Below are 24,440 nucleotides of genomic sequence, written 5' to 3'. Positions count from 1 at the left end.
ACACCACCCATTCGTTTGCTAATATTAATTAATATGTCTACATTAAGCCGGATAACTCCTTAAACAAATAATTATTTAGCCTAAGCCCCGTGCCAGCCAACCCATCATTTAAGGTTCCCCTCCTTGGATAATATTTTTTACACTGGTAAATGCGCCGTGTATTTCTTGAATCTCCGGCTCTTAGCTTTGGTTGGACTCATCGATCGTTTACAAACTGAGTTCGGAGAGGAAGTGAAGTCAGAAAAACCGTGGCTCACACAGGAAGTGACATCAGAAAGAATGCGCCACAGCCAGCTTCATAACAACCGGTTTCGTAACTCGGAGCTAACCACTGGAAAGATGGAGGCGAGTCATCCAGACATGCCCGTGTTTCTCCTTCTTCTACATATACAGACGCTTGTGGAAATCACACATGAATACCTTAAGAGAAAGCAATTGCAGCTATTTTGGATACAACACATCTCAGATGGCAAGAGAACTTTCCAATGTCCAGGTCAGCTGTGATTCTACTTATCGAAAAACTTTGTCCATTTGTCGAAGGAGAGACGAGAATGCGGGCTCCCGTGGATTAAATAAGGTAGGGTGTGCTTTGTATTACCTGGCCGACGAGGGAAGACTACGGAAAACAGTGAATGCATTTGGACTGGCAAAGTAGACTGTATCAGTTATTGTCCGCCATGTATGTCGCGGACTCAACGTCTAGGTCCAGAGTATATAAAGTCAACAAAAACGAATGGACAATGAAGGTGAAGGCAAAAGAGTGAGGAGTGTCCTGACCAGATATGTAGATCAATGTTCTTTATCACATTGTTTACTTTCACACGCCATCAGTGTGTGAATGTGTGTGTGTGAATGTGGAAATAGTGTCAAAGTGCTTTGAGTTCCCTAAAAAGGTAGAAAAGCACTATACAAGTACAACCCATTTACCATTTACCATTCACATGTCCATTAAATATTTGATTAATTTATGATGGCTCAGGTGGGATTCACTACAATAGCGCCCCACAGCACACTGGATTCCAGTTAATCGAAATACTACAACACTGGATATTGTTCAGATAAGTTAAATTTAATTTAAGAATTTGCACACAAAGCAACACTGGAGGTGACTATGACGTGCGCATTTTCCGCGCATGCGTACTAGGTCGCGTTGCGCCGGCGGACGGCATTGTTTGTGTGTGGACAAGGATAAGGTTAGGTGACATATACCCTGAATAACCTTAGCCGGCTAAAGTTAGAAGCAGCCTCATGACTGTTTTCTTGGAAAAATAATACTATCTTTTATTCGGTCGCCTCATTGTATTTTCTCAAATATTGACATGTGTTGTGACAGATTTTATGTGTCAATTTATAGGTGGCAAACTACTATTTATTTTGACTATTTATCGGTTTGCACTTTGCACTAATAAACCTGTAGACGCTGAACACAAGACGATCTGACATTGTCAGACTTTTTTCCGAATGAAAAAAATACTATCTTGTGTTAAAAAAGATAGTAATGGTGAAGTGCAAATAGAATGTAAAAAACAATGACAGCAGACCAAATCAAACGAAAGCCTAGTTTAGCACAGTTGTTGATTGCTGGTTGAAAATGTGTTGACTGAAAGAGTCTGCCACCAGTAGAAAAACAAACCACGTCAGCTCCATCCATGCATCCACACACAGATCTCCACTACATTCTTACCGTGTCCTTGCTCCAGGCTGTGTTTGTCCTGCTGGTGGCCACCATATGCAGTTAGGACGGTAGCATGAGGGAAAGTCTTAAGGGGATTAGCGGAGTGGGCAAGGAGGCTGGCAGCTGCAGGTGGTGGTTGGAGTTGGAGGGGGTTGGTTTGGACCGTCTTCGTTCTCTGCACATCTGCTCGCTGCTCCTGTTTCCCTCCTTTCTGTTTTAACCAGACTACTTCCCTTTCAGTCTATTGTTTGACTGTTTGTTTGGCTCACCTCCCAACACACACACACACACACACACACACACACACACACACACACACACACACACACACACACACACACACACACACACACACTCTTTCTTTCTCTCGCTCTAAATTGTACATTAAGTCTTGTGTCGCACATTGCCACTAAACTTGTATTTAGGTTAGGGTTATGCTCCTGTCTACAAATAGAATAGAAAAGAAGAAAAATATTATAAATATGAGATAACACCCTGTGATATAACAAGAAATAGAGTTGCACTGTAGGCATACATTTGCAGTGCTTTTTGTCAGAAAGAAGGTTGTATTCATCCATCCATCCATTTTCTACCGCTAGTCCCGTTTGACAAGAAATAAACTTCCATTATAAGAACAAAGTTGCATTATTTTTGCTAGGAAGAAGGTTGTAATATTATGATAAATTGCATTTTTAAATATGGATGGCGAGCAAATGTCAATATTTAAAAAAAATAACTACTTTATTTTTATAGCATTTTTTTCTTTTCTTTTTTTTATCATAACCAAACCAGCCCCGGTTCCTTGTGATTATCACACAATATTACAAATTTCTCCTTGTAATATTGAATCTTTTTTTCTCTTAAAATTCTGACTTTCAACACTATTCCCCTATCCACAACTTTTTTAAAAATAATTATTCTTACTTTATCTCTTAGGTTTCACTATTAAGTACTTTGGGTATATTGAAAGACGCTATATGAAATTATATCCATCAATATTATTATTATTATTAGTAGTAGTATAATTTAGATCCTTTAAAAAAACTGTTTTCACTTGTTTCAAATTGTATTTGTTTTATTTAGTTATACATATAAACCCTTAAGAGAAATTAAATTGATCTAATTTGAAAACCAAATAAAAATATTTTTGTAACACTATATTGCCTCATTCCAGTTTTTCTAAATTACAGTAAGGAATGATTTTGTTTTCAAGCTGATACCAATACAGATAACTTCTTTCTTCTTGAGACCGATTCTGATAAGTTATATTTATCTATTATTTGTTGAATTTATATTTAACTCTCGTTTGTGCACATCTTTCTTTCCGTTTGATTTAGGGGCAGCTTCAGAAATCAGTCCATTTTATTTTTTGTTTGTTTATTTATTTAGGGTAACACAGTTATTTACCTTCCAATGACAGTACTGTATTTTTAGGTGCACTTAAAATCCTTTAATTTTCTCAAAACTCGACAGTGCGCCTTATAACCCGGTGCGCCTAATGTACGGAATAATTTTGGTTGTGCTTACCGACCTCAAAGCGATTTTATTTGGTACATGGTGAAATGATAAGTGTGACCAGTAGATGGCAGTCACACAAGAGACATGTGTAGACTGCAATATGACTCAAGTAAACAACACCAAAATTTTACATATTCCATTGAAAATATAAAACATTACACACGGTGCTCCAACATCCATCAAAATGTTTTAGTACGACTTTGGTAAGCTATGAAGCCTCACCGCTTGGTGGATTGTACTGTGCTTCAACGTACGAGTATTATTATGGTGTGTGTATAAGGTAAGACATATTATCTGGTGTTTTGTTTGGCATTATTATGCAAAAGCAACTTTTCTTACCTTCTGGTACCTGCTGATCTGTATTTGGGATCTGCATAAGTCCTGAAAATTTGCGCACGTCCGCCTTTGTAGTCGGTGACGACGCTGTAGTCCATAAGCTTCTTCTTTTTCTCTATCTTCTTGTTATGGGACATTCATCCTCCGCTGTTGCCATTTCTAATATAAAGTAGTGTAAAGTTCTTACTTATCTGTCAATAAACTCGCCATGAAAGCGTTAAAACATACCGGTGTAGTGAGTTTACATTATTCACCCAAGGAACTTTAGTTATTAGAGAGTCCCGGTCGAACGGTTTTTCACAGGACACATTTCCGGCGCTGTTGCACTAGTGAGCCACGGATGAGGAGATGCTGCTCCGTTATTGATTGAAGTAAAGTCTGAATGTCATTAAAACAGTTAGCTCCGTCTTTTGACTCTTCTTCAACTCCCGTCCTTGCACGCTACACCGCTACAACAAAGATGACGGAGAAAAGACGGTGCCGAAGGTGAGCCACGTAAATAAGACCGCCCACAAAACGGCACATCCTGAAGCGACTGTCAGAAAGCGGCTTGAAGATGATCTGTAAAACATAATCTATGCACCATTTTGACCAAAGAAGCACCATTACATGTTATGTAGACCACAAGGAAGTGTTTTACATTCAGAAAAAACAATAATAATATGACCCCTTTAAAGGCCTACTGAAACCCACTACTACCGACCACGCAGTCTGATAGTTTATATATCAATGATGAAATCTTAACATTGCAACACATGCCAATACGGCCGGGTTAACTTATAAAGTGCAATTTTAAATTTCCCACTAAACTTCCGGTTGAAAACGTCTATGTATGATGACGTATGCGCGTGACGTCACGGAGTGAACGGAAGTATTGGCACACCATTGTGTCCCAATACAAACAGCTCTGTTTTCATCGAAAAATTCCACAGTATTCTGGACATCTGTGTTGGCGAATCTTTTGCAATTTGTTTAATGAACAATGAAGACTGCAAAGAAGAAAGCTGTAGCTGGGGTCGGTGTATTAGCGGCTGGCTGCAGCAACACAACCAGGAGGACTTTGAGATGGATAGCAGATGCTCTACCGTGAGTACAGCTTTGGCTTCCAAACATTTGATCGCTTGCCCGTACGTAACTTTGGGGAAATATATGTTTCTTGCCGACTCTGATGGCAGCCGGGGTGTTGTCGAAAGCTACAACGCCCGCCGCCGCACCGCTGTCCTCACCTTGACTTCCTCCGTCTCCGGGCCGCCGACCGCATCGGTGATCGGGTGAAGTCCTTCGTCGCGCCGTCGATCGCTGGAACGCAGGTGAGCACGGGTCGTGATGAGCAGATGAGAGCTGGCGTAGGTGCAGAGCTAATGTTTTTAGCATAGCTCTGTCGAGGTCCCCTAGCTAAGTTAGCTTCAATGGCGTCGTTAGCAACAGCATTGTTAAGCTTCGCCAGGCTGGAAAGCATTAACCGTGTAGTTACAGGTCCATGGTTTAATAGTATTGTTGATTTTCTGTCTATCCTTCCAGTCAGGGGTTTATTTATTTTGTTTCTACCTGCATTTAAGCACGATGCTATCACGTTAGCTCCGTAGCTAAAGAGCTTCGCCGATGTATTGTCGTGGAGATAAAAGTCACTGTGAATGTCCATTTCGCGTTCTCGACTCTCATTTTCAAGAGGATATAGTATCCGAGGTGGTTTAAAATACAAATCCGTGATCCACAATAGAAAAAGGAGAAAGTGTGGAATCCAATGAACCCTTGTACCTAAGTTACGGTCAGAGCGAAAAAAGATACGTCCTGCACTGCACTCTAGTCCTTCACTCTCACGTTCCTCATCCACAAATCTTTGATCCTCGCTCAAATTAATGGGGTAATCGTCGCTTTCTCGGTCCGAATCGCTCTCGCTGCATTGTAAACAATGGGGAAATGTGAGGAGCCCTTCAGCCTGTGACGTCACGCTACTTCCGGTACAGGGAAGGCTTTTTTTTATCAGCGATCAAAAGTTGCAAACTTTATCGTCGATGTTCTCTACTAAATCCTTTCAGCAAAAATATGGCAATATCGCGAAATGATCAAGTATGACACATAGAATGGATCTGCTATCCCCGTTTAAATAAAAAAAAATCATTTCAGTAGGCCTTTAATGCGCCCTATAATCCGGTGCGCCTTATATATGAAAAAAGACCTGACTAGACCCGATCATCGGCAGTGCGCTTATAATCCGGTGCGCCCTACGGTCCGGAAAATACGGAATGGTAAACAGTTCTACAGTAATGAGAAATACCATTTTTCAATAATTTTGAATGGTTAGTTGCATTATTACATTACATTACATTATAAACACTGTATAGTTTTCATTATTTATTTCTTCATTTAAAGAGCATGATGTAGACAAAATATCTGAGTCTGTCTGCATACAGCCAAATATTTTTTTAAGTGATTTGTTTTATATTGTGTTCTAACGTGTGGCACTTTCAGACAAGAATGTAACATGTAACATTATTCACTTATTTTTGCCGTTTTATGCATTTATAAAATATAAAAATTGCCAATGGAATCGCAATCGCAATTTTGGAGAGAAAAATCTCAACTCGTTTTTTTCTCAAAACTGTGCAGCCCTAGGTAACTATGAAGGTTATGGCAAGCAAAAAAGTAGTGTACCCTAAAACAGTGGTTCTCAAATGGGGGTACGCGTACCCCTGGGGGTACTTGAAGGTATGCCAAGGGGTACGTGAGATTTTTTTTAAATATTCTAAAAATAGCTACAATTCAAAAATCCTTTATAAATATAAATAAAAACCTATCTTTTTTTCCAGACCACTACAAATGAGCAATATTTTGCACTTATACAATTTAATAAATCAGAAACTGATGATATAGTGCTGTATTTTTCTACTTTATCTCTTTTTTTCAACCAAAAATGCTTTGCTCTGATTAGGGGGTACTTGAATTAAAAAAAAAAATTCACAGGGGGTACATCACTGGAAAAAGGTTGAGAACCACTGCCCTAAAATATGCATTGAGGCTATAATGTGTGTTTTGTCTGATTACTCGATAAATCAAACTGACTAATCAACAGATTACTCAATTACTAAAAGGAACGATAGCCACTGTAATTTCCACTGTATTCTTGAAAAAACAAGACTTTTATTCAAATAGTCTTACTGTATTTCTATATTAGCATTGTCTATTATTACAGTATAACTTTCATCCCAGATATTTTTCCTCTTAAAATTGTATTTTCTCTGTCATGAAAATCACACTTTATTCTTATAAAAACATTGACATCCTTGCTATGTTCCATTTATTCTCATGATGACATTTTCTTGGATTCCCAACACACTTTCCTCTTTTCCCTGTCAGGGGTTGTCACAGCCAGTCAATCGCATGAAGGCTTTTGGCAGAATTTTTGCGCCGGATACATATCCTGACTTTTTCTCGGAAATTGTCTGACTTTATTTGGCTAATATTATTATTAACATTATTAATTCCAGTGTGGTCATAATACTCCTTTTGTAAATCACAACACAGACTTATAAAGTTAACTGTTGTTCCAATCTCCTCTCTCTCTTCTCTCATGACTTTTAACCACCACCACGACCCCCCACCCCCATCAGTCCGCCCAAACTGGCACACTCCCCTTAATACCCCTCCCTCCCCCTTGTCTCTCCTCTCAGAGTCTATCTATCCCTCTGATGTGTTGTCAGTAGAGGATTGGAGTCGGAGAGTTGTGCTTCTTCTCTCACCGCATTGGATGTTCCCCCTTCGGCTGGAAAGTAATCACCGAGAAGTAAAAACCGGCGGCGTTACCGTAAGTAAGGTATGTTTGCGTGTTGTGTCTGCGGGCGATTTTTTTTTTAGTTTTCATTTGGCTCTACGTCAAAATGTCAAATTTCAACAAGTAATTTTAAAGGCTTGCCATTGTTTAAATTCTCTTCTTTTTTGTCTTTAAACATGTCCACAATACAATTGACACTCTTTAAAAGTGTTTGTTGTGTTCACTGCCTTGCATGATGTTGTTTGACTTTTTTAGATATTGCACGTGTGCAGTCAGGCAAGCTAAACACCAAAAAGAGCAAAACAGGTTCTGTTGCCGGTGCACACACACACACACACACACACACACACACTTGTGGTGGGGGAAATAATACATTTTTAGATGGATCGCAATTCGGACATGATGGTTTATAGAATTCAGTTCAGTTTCAGTTTATTTGGAACATGCATACGATACAATGTAATGCATTACACAATTCCAGTTGTTTCATTACAGCACGTCCGAAAAGGAGTAGGAAGAAGCAGAGCATATTTAATCCTACCCCTTTTCATACCATTGTAATATTATCCAACTTCCTTGTTCTCTGTAACAGAACAGTGAACATATAAATAATAAACAAATAATATACCATAGTAAGCATACAAATATTAAATACATAAATAATCTTTGTCTCAATAAAATAAAATAAAAAACTGGTTCAAGATGTTCATCATAATTCTTGTTCTGTGTTCTTTGTGAACAGTCTCTTAAACTGAATCATATTGGTGCTTTGTTTGATTTCTTTGGTTAATCCATTCCATAATTGAATTCCACATACTGCTATACTAAAGGTTTTAAGTGTTGTACGAGCATACAAATGTTTTAAATTAGATTTTCCTCTAAGGTTATATTTCTCCTCGTTTGTTGAGACGAATTGTTGTACATTCTTGGGTAGCAGGTTATAGTTTGCTTCTTACATAATTTTAGCTGTTTGCAAATGCACCAAATCGTTGAATTTCAATAACTGTGATTTAATAAATAAAGGGTTGGTATGTTCTCTATATCCAACATTATTTATTATTCTAATTGATCTTTTTTGTAACACAGTTAGTGAATTAAGCGCGCATTTGTAGTTTCCCCATATTTCTACACAATAACTCAGATATGGTAACACTAGCGAGCAGTAGAGAATATGAAGTGATTTTTGATCTAAAACATGTTTTGCTTTATTCATTATTGATGTGTTCCTTGCTACTTTAGAATCGATTAGTAAACGTCAATAATTGATAGTGTATGGATTTATTGTAAATAAAGTAGTGCAGACACTTCTAAAATGTGGCCGCAGCGAGCCACCTTACTGAGAGATCCGACGAGCTCCTTTACTATCGGGCACGTGAATCCAGTTTTGCACACATTTTCATTAATGTGGGAATTAATTTAACTTTTTCTTATTCCAAATGAATAGGGTTTTTTTTAAGTTGCAAGTGATGAACGCTTATTTATTGAAACGAAAAGAAACTTAAAACTGCATCAACATACATTAATTAAAAATGCATCAATAATCGACTTTTAATCGAATCGTAGTTCCTGAATTGTGAGGTGCCCAAATATTTCCACCTCTAGCACACACACACACACGCACACACTCTCTCTCTCTTTTTCCCAAAAAGCCTGCAAGGCTGTGTGTGTTTTGTGTGTGTGTGTGTGTGTGTGTCAGCTAGGGAAATCATCTCACTCTCAGAGGACCTTGACGGTGTGTGGTTGCATGATGCTGGCAATCGGATGTAGCAAGACGAAACAAAGATGTAATGTAAGGAAGTAGGAAGGACACATACAAAAGGGAGTGTGTGTTGTCTTTACTCCGCAGGCGAGCATCACTCTGGCCAGCACTAACTCGGCTTTTGTTTCACAAGAGCTCACAGATGGGCTTATTCAGACCGCGTGTGTTTGCGCACAAGTGTGTGTGTGGCGGGGGCTGACTACTTGCTGCAAATGTGATGTAGCTCTATAGTGTACTTACTGGACACTTTATTAGGTACCCTTGCACGAGCTTCAGTTGGGCTCTATCAAAAATGTGTGTGGAGCCAGAAAATCCGTTTTGACTGACACTGTCAGACAGGTTATGTTTTCATGGTTGATTCCAGTTTTCCCTCATGATATGTGAACTCCAAGGAACTTATTGTAGTACAGTGGTCACCAACCTTTTCAAGCCATGAACCAAGACAAGCTCTACTCCCACTTATCCCCCGCCTCCAACATGGTGTGTATATATATATATATATATATATATATATATATATATATATATATATATATATATATATATATATATTATATATATATATATATATATATATATACACACTACCGTTCAAAAGTTTGGGGTCACATTGAAATGTCCTTATTTTTGAAGGAAAAGCACTGTACTTTTCAATGAAGATAACTTTAAACTAGTCTTAACTTTAAAGAAATACACTCTATACATGGCTAATGTGGTAAATGACTATTCTAGCTGCAAATGTCTGGTTTTTGGTGCAATATCTACATAGGTGTATAGAGGCCCATTTCCAGCAACTATCACTCCAGTGTTCTAATGGTACAATGTGTTTGCTCATTGGCTCAGAAGGCTAATTGATGATTAGAAAACCCTTGTGCAATCATGTTCACACATCTGAAAACAGTTTAGCTCGTTACAGAAGCTACAAAACTGACCTTCCTTTGAGCAGATTGAGTTTCTGGAGCATCACATTTGTGGGGTCAATTAAACGCTCAAAATGGCCAGAAAAAGAGAACTTTCATCTGAAACTCGACAGTCTATTCTTGTTCTTAGAAATGAAGGCTATTTCACAAAATTGTTTTAATCTCAGAAACACCAATTCCTACCGTCAAGCATGGTGGTGGTAGTATTATGCTCTGGGCCTGTTTTGCTGCCAATAGAACTTGTGCTTTACAGAGAGTAAATGGGACAATGAAAAAGGAGGATTACCTCCAAATTCTTCAGGACAACCTAAAATCATCAGCCCTGAGGTTGGGTCTTGGGCGCAGTTGGGTGTTCCAACAGGACAATGATCCCAAACACACGTCAAAAGTGGTAAAGGAATGGCTAAATCAGGCTAAAATGAAGGTTTTAGAATTGCCTTCCCAAAGTCCCTGACTTAAATGTGTGGACAATGCTGAAGAAACAAGTCCATGTCAGAAAACCAACAAATTTAGCTGAACTGCACCAATTTTGTCAAGAGGAGTGCTCAAAAATTCAACCAGAAGCTTGTGGATGGCTACCAAAAGCGCCTTATTGCAGTGAAACTTGCCAACAAACATGTAACCAAATATTAACATTGCTGAATGTATACTTTTGACCCAGCAGATTTGCTCACATTTTCAGTAGACCCATAGTAAATTCATAAAAGAACCAAACTTCATGAATGTTTTTTGTGACCAACAAGTATGTGCTCCAATCACTCTATCACAAAAAAATAAGCGCTGTAGAAATTATTGAAAACTCAAGACAGCCATGAAATTATGTTCTTTACAAGTGTACGTAAACGTTTGACCACGACTGTATGTCTATTTTTTTAACCAGCTTGGAAGTCAACCCATGTCTTTTCGACTTTGGCGGTTCTGTTTTTTTTTTTAGATTCAGCTTCTTACACGATCATGACCCAGTGGCTACAGTCACAATATAAAACCTATTGTTAATGTAATACTTTTCAATCATGTACTGTACTGATAATACCTTTTTTAATATACCGTATTTTTCGGACTATAAGTCGCAGTTTGGCCGGGGGTGCGACTTATACTCAGGAGCGACTAATGTGTGAAATTATTAACACAATACCGTAAAATATCAAATAATATTATCTAGCTCATTCACGTAAGAGATAAAACGTATAAGATTTCATCGGCTTTAGCGATTAGGAGTGACAGATTGTTTGGCAAACGTATAGCATGTTCTATATGTTATAGTTCAGGGGTCGGCAACCTTTACCACTCAAAGAGCCATTTTGGCAAGTTTCACAAATTAAAGAAAGTAATGGGAGCCACAAAAAAAATGTTTAAATTTAAAATGAAAAACACCGCATACAAAGCTTAAATGCTTTGTGCTATGTTAACCAGGGGTCTCCGACACACGCACCGGCACGCACTTTAATGTGGAAATTTGATGTTAGTGCAGCCCGCGAGTTTTGAATGAATGGCGCTTGATAGCGTCATACTTGCCAACCCTCTCATTTTTCCCGGGAGACACCCGAATATCAGAGCGTGATGACACTGCATTTGGCGCCCTCTACAGTCTGCCCTAACAGTGTACCTGCTCGACCACAAGGAGAATGCAATTTCAGCTTGCTCACGTAAGTGACAGCAAGGCGTACTACCTCAGCAGCCACACATCTTACACTGACGGTACCAATACCCAGAATCCCATGCAGCCCTAACTCTTCCGCTCAACCAACGCACGGAGAGGGGGGGGGGGGGGGGGGGTTGATGTGTGGGGGGATTTGGTGGTAGCGGGGGTGTATAATGTAGACCGGAAGAGTTAGGGCTGCATGGGATTCTGGGTAATGGTTGTGTTGTGTTTATGTTGTGTTACGGTGGGATGTTCTCCAGAAATGTGTTTTTCATTCTTTTTTGGTGTGGGTTCACAGTGTGGCGCATATTTGTAACGTAACAATGTTAAAGTTGTTTGATACGGCTACCGTCAGTGTAAGCTGTGTGGCTGATGAGTAAGTATGCTTTGCTGTCTCCTGTGTGTGCAAGTAATAACAGCATGCAACATGTGGCTGGACTGGCACGCTGTATGTAAATGCTATAGAGGACAATTACTGCAGTGCAATTAGGGCACGCCCTTTATTTAGTAATTAGAGTGTAAATAGGATTATTTTTTCCCTGGGAGTAATCTATGAGAGACACTGAGATCCATAAGTCTCCTGGGAAAATCGGGGGGGGGGGGGGGGGGGGGGGTCGGCATGTATGTAGCTGAGCCGCATCAGAGTGGTCAAGGAGCCGCATGCGGCTCCGGAGCCGCGGGTTGCCGACCCCTGTTATAGTTATTTGAATGACTCTTACCATAATATGTTACGTTAACATACCAGGCACGTTCTCAGTTGGTTATTTATGCCTCATATAACGTACACTTATTCAGCCTGTTGTTCACTATTCTTTATTTATTTTAAATTGCCTTTCAAATGTCTATTCTTGGTGTTGGGTGTTATCAAATACATTTCCCCCAAAAATGCGACTTATACTCCAGTGCGACTTATATGTTTTTTTCCTTCTTTATTATGCATTTTCGGCCGGTGCGACTTATACTCCGGAGCGACTTACAGTCCGAAAAATACGTATTTGTTCCAGTCTGTGATCATGTAAAACAGCTCACTGACTGTGTTGAAAGTATGAAGCCCTGCAGCAATAACAAGATCCTAACAACGCCTCTTATTTTTTTTCACGATTTCGGTATTTCCCCCTGTGAAAATCCTTTGGTGAGGGCCGTGTATGATTATAAAGGGGTCTGTTTGCTTTGATAGATTGCATTTCACTGCGCTGATATCGCAGGCCAGACAGCTGAGTGGGCAGACAGGAGCAGTGAGGGGGTGGGATTATGAGGCAAGCCATCGGTTTGACTCACCATGAGACTGAATTACACACTATTTGAATGGAAAGAGGCTGTTTGGATCCCTGCAAGTTTGGTTAGTTTTTGAAGACCAATGCCAAAAAGGAGGCATGACCCACTGTTTTTTTGCGGTTTGTCTACATTCATTAGGGGCCAAGTGTTCGGATAGTGGTGTAACACTTTTTGATTGTGTTGGCATTAGGGACGCTCAAGAAAATGATTGACATCCATATCATGATTTTTATTCATCCCGATTCCAAACTGATTCATAACTTTTGAGAATTTATTAAAATTGATTTAGTTTTTTCATTTTGTGTTATATTTTTAAGAACCATTTTTTCGGATTACAAACAAACAACTGTTATTGATACTAATGCTTCAATTAATTTTTTTTTTTTTTTTTTTTTTAGTATTAAATTTAAAGTCCCAACGATAGTCACACACACACACACTAGGTGTGATGAAATTATCCTCTGCATTTGACCCATCCCCATGTTCACCCCTGGGAGGTGAGGTGAGCAGTGAGCAGCAGCGGTGGCCGCGCTCGGGATTCATTTGGTGATTTAACCCCCAATTCCAACCCTTGATGCTGAGTGCCAAGCATCAATATTATGGTTGTATGTCTCAATCGCTTTGTAAATTTCTATCGTAAGTGTCGTAAAGCTGGAACTGGGTTGGCATTGCTCAATTTTTTTTATTAGCTTGATTAACAGTCTGGGATTTTTGTAAATACAATAAAAAATAAATACAATTTTTTAAATCAAAAGACGATTTATCAGCCATCACTGCACGTATAAGTTGTACGTCAGCAGCCAATAGGAGCTTTTGTAAGCTGTAACCTGTTTTGAAAAGGTTTTATTTTAACTTAAATACCAAATAATTAGGGCTGTCAATGTTAACACATGTGATTAATGGGGGAAAAAAAAGTGTTATCTGAATGAAGATTAATCACAGTGTTTGTCTTGACCGTCGGAAAGTGGCGTGCATTACACGGGCATTGATCACGTCGCACGCCAGTGTGATGATAGTTAGCTCTGCGCCCTTCAAAACAAACTCAGACGGACTTTAGATAAAACTGAGGTAACTAGTAGGTATTGCAGCGACAAACTTTCTTATCATTGGCGCACATCAAGTTTAAAATAGTGTAGCATGTGAATGTTGTCTGTCTATCTGTGTTGGCCCTGTGATGAGGTGGCGACTTGTCCAGGGTGTACCCCGCCTTCCGCCCGATTGTAGCTGAGATAGGCTCCAGCGCCCCCCGCGACCCGAAGGGAATAAGCGGTAGAAAATGGATGGATGGATGGATGGATCTTTAAGCTAAACATGAGCGTGAGTATGGCGCTGCTAGCATGAATGCTAAATAGATAGCAAACGGAGGACAACAAACTATGCTGGCTGAGTTTACCTGCATTGACATCTAAAAAGGTAAACAAACTTGTTTGTTTAAACAACGGATTAAACTAAGGAAGAGTAAATGCAGATATAAATGGTACACTATGTAAAGTTGTTTATGAGTGTTTCTATTACATTATTTATTAATATACTGTACATCTGTACCTTGTTTGCTATATTATTGCAAAGACTTTCAAAATGTGCACTTAAGTCTTGCAATACTTGCTGTCACCAAGTTTTGAGTAAGTTAATGCCTTGCAGTTCAGTAAAACATGTATAAAAAAAAACATTCCTGTATAACATTCTGACTACAAAATTGCATTTGTATCCAAATATTGGGGTACTTCATTTATGAAAGCAAATAATAACCTGTGATTAATCACGAATCATCATAGTTTAAGAGTGTGATTAAAAAAAGATAATCACTTGACAGTCCTACAAATAATATATTACAAGAATTGTTTTGAATGGTCACCCCAAGAATTGGAATCGAATTGAATCGTGAGGTGCCCAAAGATTTCCACCACTAGTTGGCTCTCACTTTGCACTACATTACCTCCACTTACCGCCGAGTCATATTTTTCGGTGTCGGAGTTGAGTGGAATCAGGGTTGCTTCTTCCAGCGTTTTCTCCTTTTTCGAAGTCCGGTTCGAACTCCTTAGACCAAGGGGTCGGGAACCTTTTTGGCTGAGAGAGCCATGAAAGCCAAATATTTTAAAATGTATTTCCGTGAGAGCCATATAATGTTTTTTCACACTGAATACAACTAAGTGCGTGCATTTTTAAGTAAGACCAACATTTTTAGAGTATAATATGTCTCTTATTATTTTTAATAACATTGTTTTTCTGAAGCTAACCAATAATAAATACAATACCATTAATGCGAGTTCTTGAACAGGTGCGGTAGAAAACGGATTGGATGGATTAAAATGCATGAGAATGTTATATATTTATGAACGTTATTTTTAACACTGTGATTACCAGCGGAATTATTCATTACTTATCGTGTTAAGCAATGTCAGCTATCTGAGAGCCAGATGCAGTGATCAAAAGAGCCACACCCCTGTCTTAGACTTTGGTGCTACAATGTGTGCATTTTGTTGTGTCTTCTCCAGGGAAGAGGGTGAGTGAAGTGAATTATATTCATATAGCTCTTTTTTTTAAGAGATTTAAAGCGCTTTACATAGTGAAACCCATTATCTACATCTTTAAGTTACATTTAAACCAGTGTGAGTGGTACTGGTGGGTGAAGTGTCTTGCCCAAAGACACAAGGACAGTGACTAGGATGGCTGAAGCGGGGATCAAACCTGGAACTAGAGCTGCAGCTATCGAATATTTTAGTAATCGAGTATTCTATCGAATATCCCGATTGATTAATGGAGTACTCAAATAAATCATATTTTTGCCTAATTAAGGTTTATAAATACATGTTAAGATGTGTCCTCAATTATTGTGTTTGGCCTAATTGTCTTTTATTTCCTAAACGCTTGTTTTCATTATTGAAGGCTGACACGCACAGCTGAAATGCGTTCGTGGATGATTGTGCCAATTTGTGTGTGCTAATAAAAACAGGTGTGCTCACAGCGTATTTAAAGGCCTACTGAAATGATTTTTTTTTATTTAAACGGGGATAGCAGATCTATTCTATGTGTCATACTTGATCATTTCGCGATATTGCCATATTTTTGCTGAAAGGATTTAGTATAGAACAACGACGATAAAGATTGCAACTTTTGGTATCTGATAAAAAAAAAGGCTTGCCCCTACCGGAAGTAGCGTGACGTAGTCAGTTGAACATATACGCAAAGTTCCCTATTGTTTACAATGATGGCCGCATGAAGTGAGAGAGATTCGGACCGAGAAAGTGACAATTTCCCCATTAATTTGAGCGAGGATGAAAGATTTGTGGATGAGTAAAGTGCAAGTGAAGGACTAGTGGGGAGTTGAAGCTATTCAGATAGGGAAGATGCTGTGAGAGCCGGGGGTGACCTGATATTCAGCTGGGAATGACTACAACAGTAAATAAACACAAGACATATATATACTCTATTAGCCACAACACAACCAGGCTTATATTTAACATGCCACAAATTAATCCTGCATAAAAACACCTGCGTGTTTGTTATGCTAGCTCCTAGCTCCTCTGCTAGCTCCTAGCTCCATAGAACACGCCAATACAATTCAAACACCTGATCAACACACACAATCACTCAGCCCAAAAGACCGTTCACCTAACCCAAGGTTCATAAAGCTTATATATTTTAAAAAAGTTACGTACATACGCAAAAAAAAGTTGCGCACATACGGTCAAGCGATCAAATGTTTAGAAGCCAAAGCTGCATACTCACAGTAGCACGTCTGCGTCTTTGTCATCCAAATCAAAGTAATCCTGGTAAGAGTCTGTGTTGTCCCAGTTCTCTACAGGCGTCTGTGTATCGAAGTCAAAAGTCCTCCTGGTTAGAGTCTCTGTTATCCGAGTTCTTCCATCTTGACTGCATCTTTCGGGAATGTAAACAAAGAAGCGCCGGCTGTGTACTGTTGTGGCTGACTACGTTCGAAAAATACGTCCATTTCGCACCGACAACTTTCTTCTTTGCTTGCTCAGCTTCCTTCTCCATAATGCAATGAACATGATTGAAACAGATTCACGAACACAGATGTCCAGAATACTGTGGAATTATGAAATGAAAACAGAGCTTTTTCGTATTGGCTTCAATGTGGAAGGCATACCCGTGTTCCCCGGTCTACGTCACGCGCATACGTCATCCTCAGAGGCGTTTCGAACCGGAAGTTTAGCGGCAAATTTAAAATGTCACTTTATAAGTTAACCCGGCCGTATTGGCATGTGTTATAATGTTAAGATTTCATCATTGATATATAAACTATCAGACTGCGTGGTCGGTAGTAGTGGGTTTCAGTAGGCCTTTAAAAGAGCGGTGTTGTGCAGGGGGCGTATGATCTGTGACGTAAACACGCTGGGCAATACCTACACAGTCCGTGCAAAACGTGAGCTTTGACTACTGTTTACTAAAGGAGGCAAAATGCCGTAAAATAAACTTAACGACGCCTCGAGGCGGCGTAAATTCCTCGATTATATTTTGTAATCGAATTACTCGAGGAATCGTTTCAGCTCTACCTGGAACCCTCGAGTGGCTGGCACGGCTGCTCTACCAACCGAGCCACGCCTGATTGATTGCGCGAGTGCGCTTGATTTCATGGGAAAAATATCATTGATCCACCCGGCCGTGACCCGTTTGGCAATTTAATTGGTATGATGTGACAACGCTAAATTTATTGGCGACAAGTAAAAAAAAACGTGAAGACGTAAAAATCCATAATTTAGCTGCAGCGGGGTTGAAAGCGTGGGGGAAAAAATTAGCAGCTTATAGGAACATACTCGGTCATCGCACAGCCGAACACTAGTGTAACAAACGAGTCATTTTGTTGAAAATCATTCCCTTGAGCTGAATGAACAAAGAATCCCATGCATTGGTGACTCAATGTCTGTGCTAGGCCAACATAGGGCCAAAGAAAGCAGCGAGTGCCAGCACTTTGATAAAGACCAACACGACTGAACAATTGAATTTACAAGAAAAAACTTGTAGATTAGTCCAAAGTTGGCCTGGCCTTTCCCCCCCCTGTGCTTATTGCCTTGGATTGAGGAAATGGGACACTTCCACCTGCTCTGAATTAGCATCCAAAACAATATCAGAGTCTGAATGACATTTTACTGTATGATCTTTCCATGTGACCTCGTGATCTATTTATAACACCTTCCTATTAAAAGAAGGCATGCTGTGGGTGGTGGAAGTCCTGTTATTGTATTGACCCAAACATAAGACGACCCCTCGTTTTTCAAGACAAATAAATCCTATATGAATATATTTTCAGTATCAATGAAATAACTGGTTGACTGCAATATTTCTTAGCTGCTGGACAAGTGTTTGATGATTCTGCTTCATGTACACCAGGGGTGTCAAACGTACGGCCCGCGAACATGTTTTTTCCGGCCCGCGAGATGAGTTTGCCAAGTATAAAAATGAGCCGAAATTTTTAAAAGAAAAAAACTGCTGTTCTAAATGTGTCCACTAAATGTCGCAATAGCTTTGTAGATGATGCTACATATGTAGAAAAATAAAATAAACCACATGTTAGTGCACCAGTCGAGGAAAATGAGCAAACTACATAAATACCATCCTGTAATTTGATTTTGATATTATTTTTTTTACCTTGATAGATTAAAAATGAACACCAATGGTTTGACTGATGAACATTGTCACATAATTTATTCAAAAAGTATAAATAACGACAAATTAAGATAGAATATTATTAACCACAACATGTAAGTGTAAAAAAAACCCGACAACATTATGATTTGTGTATTTTCAGAATGTGCTTGTTCTATTTTTAAACAAAGAAAACAATCTGTCAGGTTCAAACACTGATGACATCTATCAAACAAGACAAGAAGCAAGGAATTAAACAGAGACCGAATTAAATTTGACTCAATTGAGGAGAGACGTCTGGACTGTACTACAGTCTCACCACGCTCTGGCGTAAGATTGCACGCCTCCTCTTTTATTTGGACTTTCCCTGATTACATGGCAACAGCTGTTTCTAAGGGACGGGGGTTGTAAACAGCCATCACCTTTGATTACAACAGTTCAAAGAAAAGGTCGTAAACAGTTCAAAGAAGAGGTCGCCTTGAGGGGAGTCAGGCCCTTCTTCCCCTCCGCTTTGTAGTTCTTGGGTCAAAACAAAATATTTCCGCGGATTACAATACATGAAAGAAACAGAACACCTTCATGTTGCTTCCCATCCTACACAGTGGAGTTTTACAAGCCTTCTTCTTGGTAGGTTCAAAGACAGCTTTTGTCTACTCGCCGGGAACTCATGGCAACACAAAGTTTTGTGATAACTTAGATACAATTATTCTAACACAATCTGAAGTTGTCTTTGTTTTTAAGTTATCGTGCCGTGATTTTACCAGTCCAGCCCACTTGGGAGTAGATTTTTCTCCATGTGGCCCCCGATCTAAAATGAGTTTGACACCCCTGATGTACACCATTATCTTATAAATTGCATCATAGATTCCTTCTCTGTTGTTTGCTAACTTGCTAACAACCTTTGAGACACTTCTGTTGTGTCGTGGCTGCATCTGTCCTGTGAGTGACAGGAAGAAAAGCTCCGATTTGCTTGGTGAAAAGTCGTTTTTGGCACCACCTGCGCAAATTTCTAGACCCAGAGTATGAGGCGGAAAAAATGACCCTCTTATATTCGGGTCAATACCGCAGTTCCCTTCCAGGACTATTATGGGACAGTGTGTCAGTAAAGGTGCATTGGGGTCATTCCCTGGACTTGCCGGGACTTGCCAAAGCTATTTTTACTGCATGTGCATGAGATCACTGTAATGAGAAGTTCATTTCCTGTGGTTACAATCCTCAACGAGTATTTTTCAGGACATTATTTATCACCTTGTGGTTAGAGTGTCCGCCCTGAGATGGGTAGGTCGTGAGTTCACAACCCCGGCCGAGTCATACCAAACACTATGAAAATGGGACCCATTACCTCCCTGCTTGACACTCCGCATCAAGGGTTGGAATTGGGGGTTAAATCACCAAAATGTATTCCCGGGCGCGGCCAGTGTTGCTGCTCACTGCTCCCCTCACCTCCCAGGGGGTGAACAAGGGAGGATGGGTCAAATGCAGGGGATAATTTCACCGCCCCTAGTGTGTGTGTGACAATCATTGGTACTTTAACTTTAACTTGACTGCCTTTTGCGAGTGCAACTCTCAATAGAATGGAGTAGGGCTTACACAATTGGGGCATTTTTATTTTTCTAGAAAGGATGATAGTAAAGGAGATGACATGACTAGAGAGGCGGAACAAAACCGATAGGATAGGAAGAGAGAACCGTTCAAGAGCCAGCTGGTCCTCCCTCAGTGTAGGAGGGTAGGTGAGTGGAATGTAATCATACCACTATCAAACTTGTACGGCAACCCCTCCTTACGCACCAACACTCGTCCACCTACGGAAATGCCCGAGGGCCGAATAGAAATCAAGCATCGATTACGCATTCTTTCTTTTTTTTTAATGACGCTTTGATGCTGTGAAGATTAAAGAGATGATGCTTGGCTGCAATATCAAACAAGTCATCTCCCATATTTAAACCTCAATTGAAATAAGGTCCACACTAATGATGAGTGATCACCCCCTGGTATGGCAATGCTCTGCTACTGAATGTAAGTGTCTACAGCTATAAGGAAATGAAGGAAAAAAAATGCAGCTTTCAGAACTTCCGCTATTCTGGGAAAACTTCCCAGAAGATTTTAGATTGTGCCATTAGGGCTTTTCGCTGTAACTGCAAAGGGCTTTCTCCAAACCGTATGAAAATGTGCCAAGGGGAATTTAAGGGGTCTACCCCAAGTTCAGATTGAATAATTAGTAGATTTACAGGTGTGTTCCTGTATTTTCGATACGCATAATAGAGAGGTTTATTTATATTTTTCTTAGGTGAATAGGAAGTGCTATTTGAGAAAAGTGTTTTTTTCTTTCTTTAGTAAGCCTTACTGGGAACATGCCGTTTAGTGTGTCTGCAGCGTTCATGCTATTTTTGATTGATTGATTGAGACTTTTATTAGTAGGTTGCACAGTGAAGTACATATTCCGTACAATTGACCACTAAATGGTAACACCCGAATAAGTTTTTCAACTTGTTTAAGTCGGGGTCCACTTAAATTGATTCATGATACAGATATATACTATCATATATACTATCATCATAATACAGTCATCACACAAGATAATCACATTGAATTATTTACATTATTTACAATCAGGGGTGGTGGAGGGAGGGGGTATGGACATCAAGTAGTGGACATAGAGAGATAGAGAGAGAGATCAGAAGGCATAAGAAAAAGAAAAAGTATCTGCATTTGATTGTTTACATTTGATTATTAGCAATCCGGGGAGGGTGTTAGTTTAGGGTTGTAGCTGCCTGGAGGTGAACTTTTATTGCGGTTTTGAAGGAGGATAGAGATGCCCTTTCTTTTATACCTGTTGGGAGCGCATTCCACATTGATGTGGCATAGAAAGAGAATGAGAATGAGAATGAGAATGAGAATGAAAGAGAATGAGAATGATTTAGCTATTAGTGTTGCCCTGATACCAATATTTTGGTACCGTTAATAAAATAATTTTGATACTTTTCTAAATAAAGGGGACCACAAAAAATTGCATTATTGGCTTTATTTTAACAAAAAAATATTTCGGTACATTAAACATATATTTATTATTGCAAGTTTGTCCTTAAATGAAATAGTGAACATACAAGACTTGTCTTGTATTAGTAAGTAAGCAAACCAAGGCTCCTAATTTAGTCTGCTGACATATGCAGTAACATATTGTGTCATTTTACATTCTGTTGTTTTGTCAAAATTATTAAGGACAAGTGGTAGAAAATGAATTATTAATCTACTTGTTCATTTACTGTTAATATCTGCTTACTTTCTCTGCTTACTTTCTCTGTTAACATGTTCTGTCTACACTTCTGTTAAAATGTAATAATCACTTATTCTTCTGTTGTTTAGATGCTTTACATTAGTTTTGGATGATACCACAAATTTTATAGTTACAGGATCATACATTGGTCATATTCAAAGTCCTCATGTGTCCAGGGACATTTTTTCTGAGTTTATAATAAAACTTTTTTTTTTTAAAATGAAAGAAGATGTTGTGATGCCAAAAAATATCGACACAATCATAGTAGTATCGACTAGATACACTCCTGTACTTGGTATCATTACTTTGGATGTTAGTTGTAGATCCACCAATGGCGTTTGTTTACATTTTGACGCCGGTGAGCTACGATGTGTAGTGAAGCATGTTTAGCTATTCCTCGTCCTGCAGGGATGATACTTGTAAGAAACTTACTTTATTTGTCACCATGGAGGCGAGGATTAGTGATTTAGAAGTAGCTAAACACTGCCGACTGGGGCTGGACTTTAGCCACTAGCTAGCTAGCCATGTCTTAAAGCACCTCTTCCTGAGGGCGTTTTCAGTGTTATGACTTCACCATTATTGTTAGTTTTTAAGCCAAAATGCATCTGTTCTCCCATTTCTGTCTACACACTGTGTCTGCTTGTAAGTACTGCGTGATTGTGCGCTGCCGAACATGCTCGTCTGCTCGTAAACCAGCAATGACACGACGTGACGACGACGGGGGCATGGGGGGGTGGTTGACCGGTACTTTTCAGAGACCGTATAGTACCGAATATGATTAATTAGTATCGCGGTACTATACTAATACCGGTATACCGTACAACCCTATTAGCTATATTATTATAACTCATAATACATGCAATCTATTACATACATCAACGTAACATCAAGGAGTGGGACACAAATGTTAGCAATCCCTCACCTCCCAGGGGGTGAACATGGGGATGGGTCAAATTTCACCACACCTAGTGTGTGTGACTATCGTTGGGACTTTAACTTTACTGTGTCCATTACTACATTATATATAGACTTGCAGTGTGTATACACAGCGTTGATGGAGGGTTTTGAAGTTGTTTTAGAGGACTTTTAAGGCTACATTGGTGACTCCCATTAGCCGCATTTTGCAATCGTTTTTTAACATCGTTAAAATTATTTTAAAAAAAAGACATTTATTCTTGTCCCTCGTAATGATTGTGAACGATAGGCAACATTCCCAAAAAAGTGCGGTTCCCCATTAAAAGGTCTTTGGGGATTACAACACGGTAGGCAGAAATGTGATACGCCTTGTGTTGTATTGTTGATAATATAGGTAATTATTGTTATTATTCATTATCAATAGTGATATTTCTATTGGTATTTGTATTGCTCCATTTGTAGTATAATAATGTTCATTGTCATTTCTGTATTATTTATTTCACTAACTGCTTCTTTGCTATCACTTTTACCATCATATTTGTACATATCCTATTTGCTGATGTTGTTCTGTTGTTGTTGTTGTTGTTGTTGTGTTTGCTGCTGTTGTTGTCTCTCTCTCTTATCTCCCTCTTGTTCCCGCAATTTCCCCCTCTGTCTTCCTTCTCCCCCCTCTTTCTATCCCCTCCTGCTCCGGCCCGGCTGCACCAAATAATAATATATATACATTTAATAAAGTCATACAAATAAGGCAACATGAGAAGTATCCCACACTTCTCTTTTGTAAAGTAAATGTGTACAGCCGATATGGGCATCTACATCAACTGTATGATTTGCCTGAGTAGCCGGACAGGACAAAAAAAATAAAAATAATAATTAACATTAAACACAGGTTATTACTAGTTTGCATAATTTTAATTCAATTAAAAAAAAACAACCCCAATAATTGGAATCCAATGCACAGCAGTCAGAATCATAATTGCACGACGTATGCATTGATCTGATCACTGACCCTTGCCGCATCTCCGGTAACCATACACAGTTACGGTGAAGGAATATCTACAGTCAGAATAAATTGCGTAATCAATCTGCTTATATACCGTCCATAACGAACGCAATTTTTTTGGTAAAAAATCCCACAAAATAACTCATTATTTTTGACCTATTAAAAAAAAAAATTTAATTCCTCAATATTGCAACATACAATTGTTTTTAAGGCTGTGACTTATTTAGTCATTAAACTATAATTTAGATGTCGATAAATGCTTTAAAATGTAATATCGGAAATTATCGGTATCGGTTTCAAAATTATCGGTTTCAAAAAGTAAAATGTATGACTTTTTAAAACGCCGCTGTGTACACGGACGTAGGGAGAAGTACAGAGTGCCAATAAACCTTAAAGGCACTGTCTTTACATGCCGGCCCAGTCACATAATCGCTACAGCTTTTCACACACACAAGTGAATGCAATCATACTTGGTCAACAGCCATACAGGTCACACTGAGGGTGACCGTATAAACAACTTTAACACTGTTACAAATATGCGCCACACTGTGAACCCACACCAAACAAGAATGACAGACAATAATAAATATGGCAGTGCCATGTTGGCATTTTTTTCCATAACTTGAGTTGATTTATTTTGGAAAACCTTGTTACATTGTTTAATGCATCCAGCGGGGCATCACAACAAAATTATTATTATTATTATAGAGGTTTATTTGAAATAGGGACATATACAAAAATATA

The 24,440-nt window shown here is 39.1% G+C and overlaps 1 protein-coding gene across 5 annotated transcripts in view; it reads left to right on the top strand.

The window, feature by feature from the left end:
- myo16 (myosin XVI) overlaps positions 1-24,440 on the top strand; it is a 375,845-nt gene that overhangs the window by 10,507 nt on the left and 340,898 nt on the right. For 2 of the 5 annotated variants that reach the window (XM_062069027.1, XM_062069028.1), the window contains one exon: positions 7,201-7,343. The exons of 1 other annotated variant lie outside the window; for it this stretch is intronic. The gene's annotated coding sequence lies outside the window, so the exon portion shown is untranslated. Of the gene's footprint in view, positions 1-7,200; positions 7,344-7,556; positions 7,608-24,440 lie in introns of all 5 variants that reach the window. 2 more of the 5 variants (XM_062069029.1, XM_062069026.1) reach the window with 2 other exon arrangements.

Source organism: Entelurus aequoreus, linkage group LG14, assembly GCF_033978785.1.
Source record: "Entelurus aequoreus isolate RoL-2023_Sb linkage group LG14, RoL_Eaeq_v1.1, whole genome shotgun sequence".
Taxonomy (NCBI): Eukaryota; Metazoa; Chordata; class Actinopteri; order Syngnathiformes; family Syngnathidae; genus Entelurus; species Entelurus aequoreus.
The sequence above is the reverse complement of the archived record's forward strand: the minus strand, read 5'-3'. Positions and strand labels throughout refer to the sequence as shown.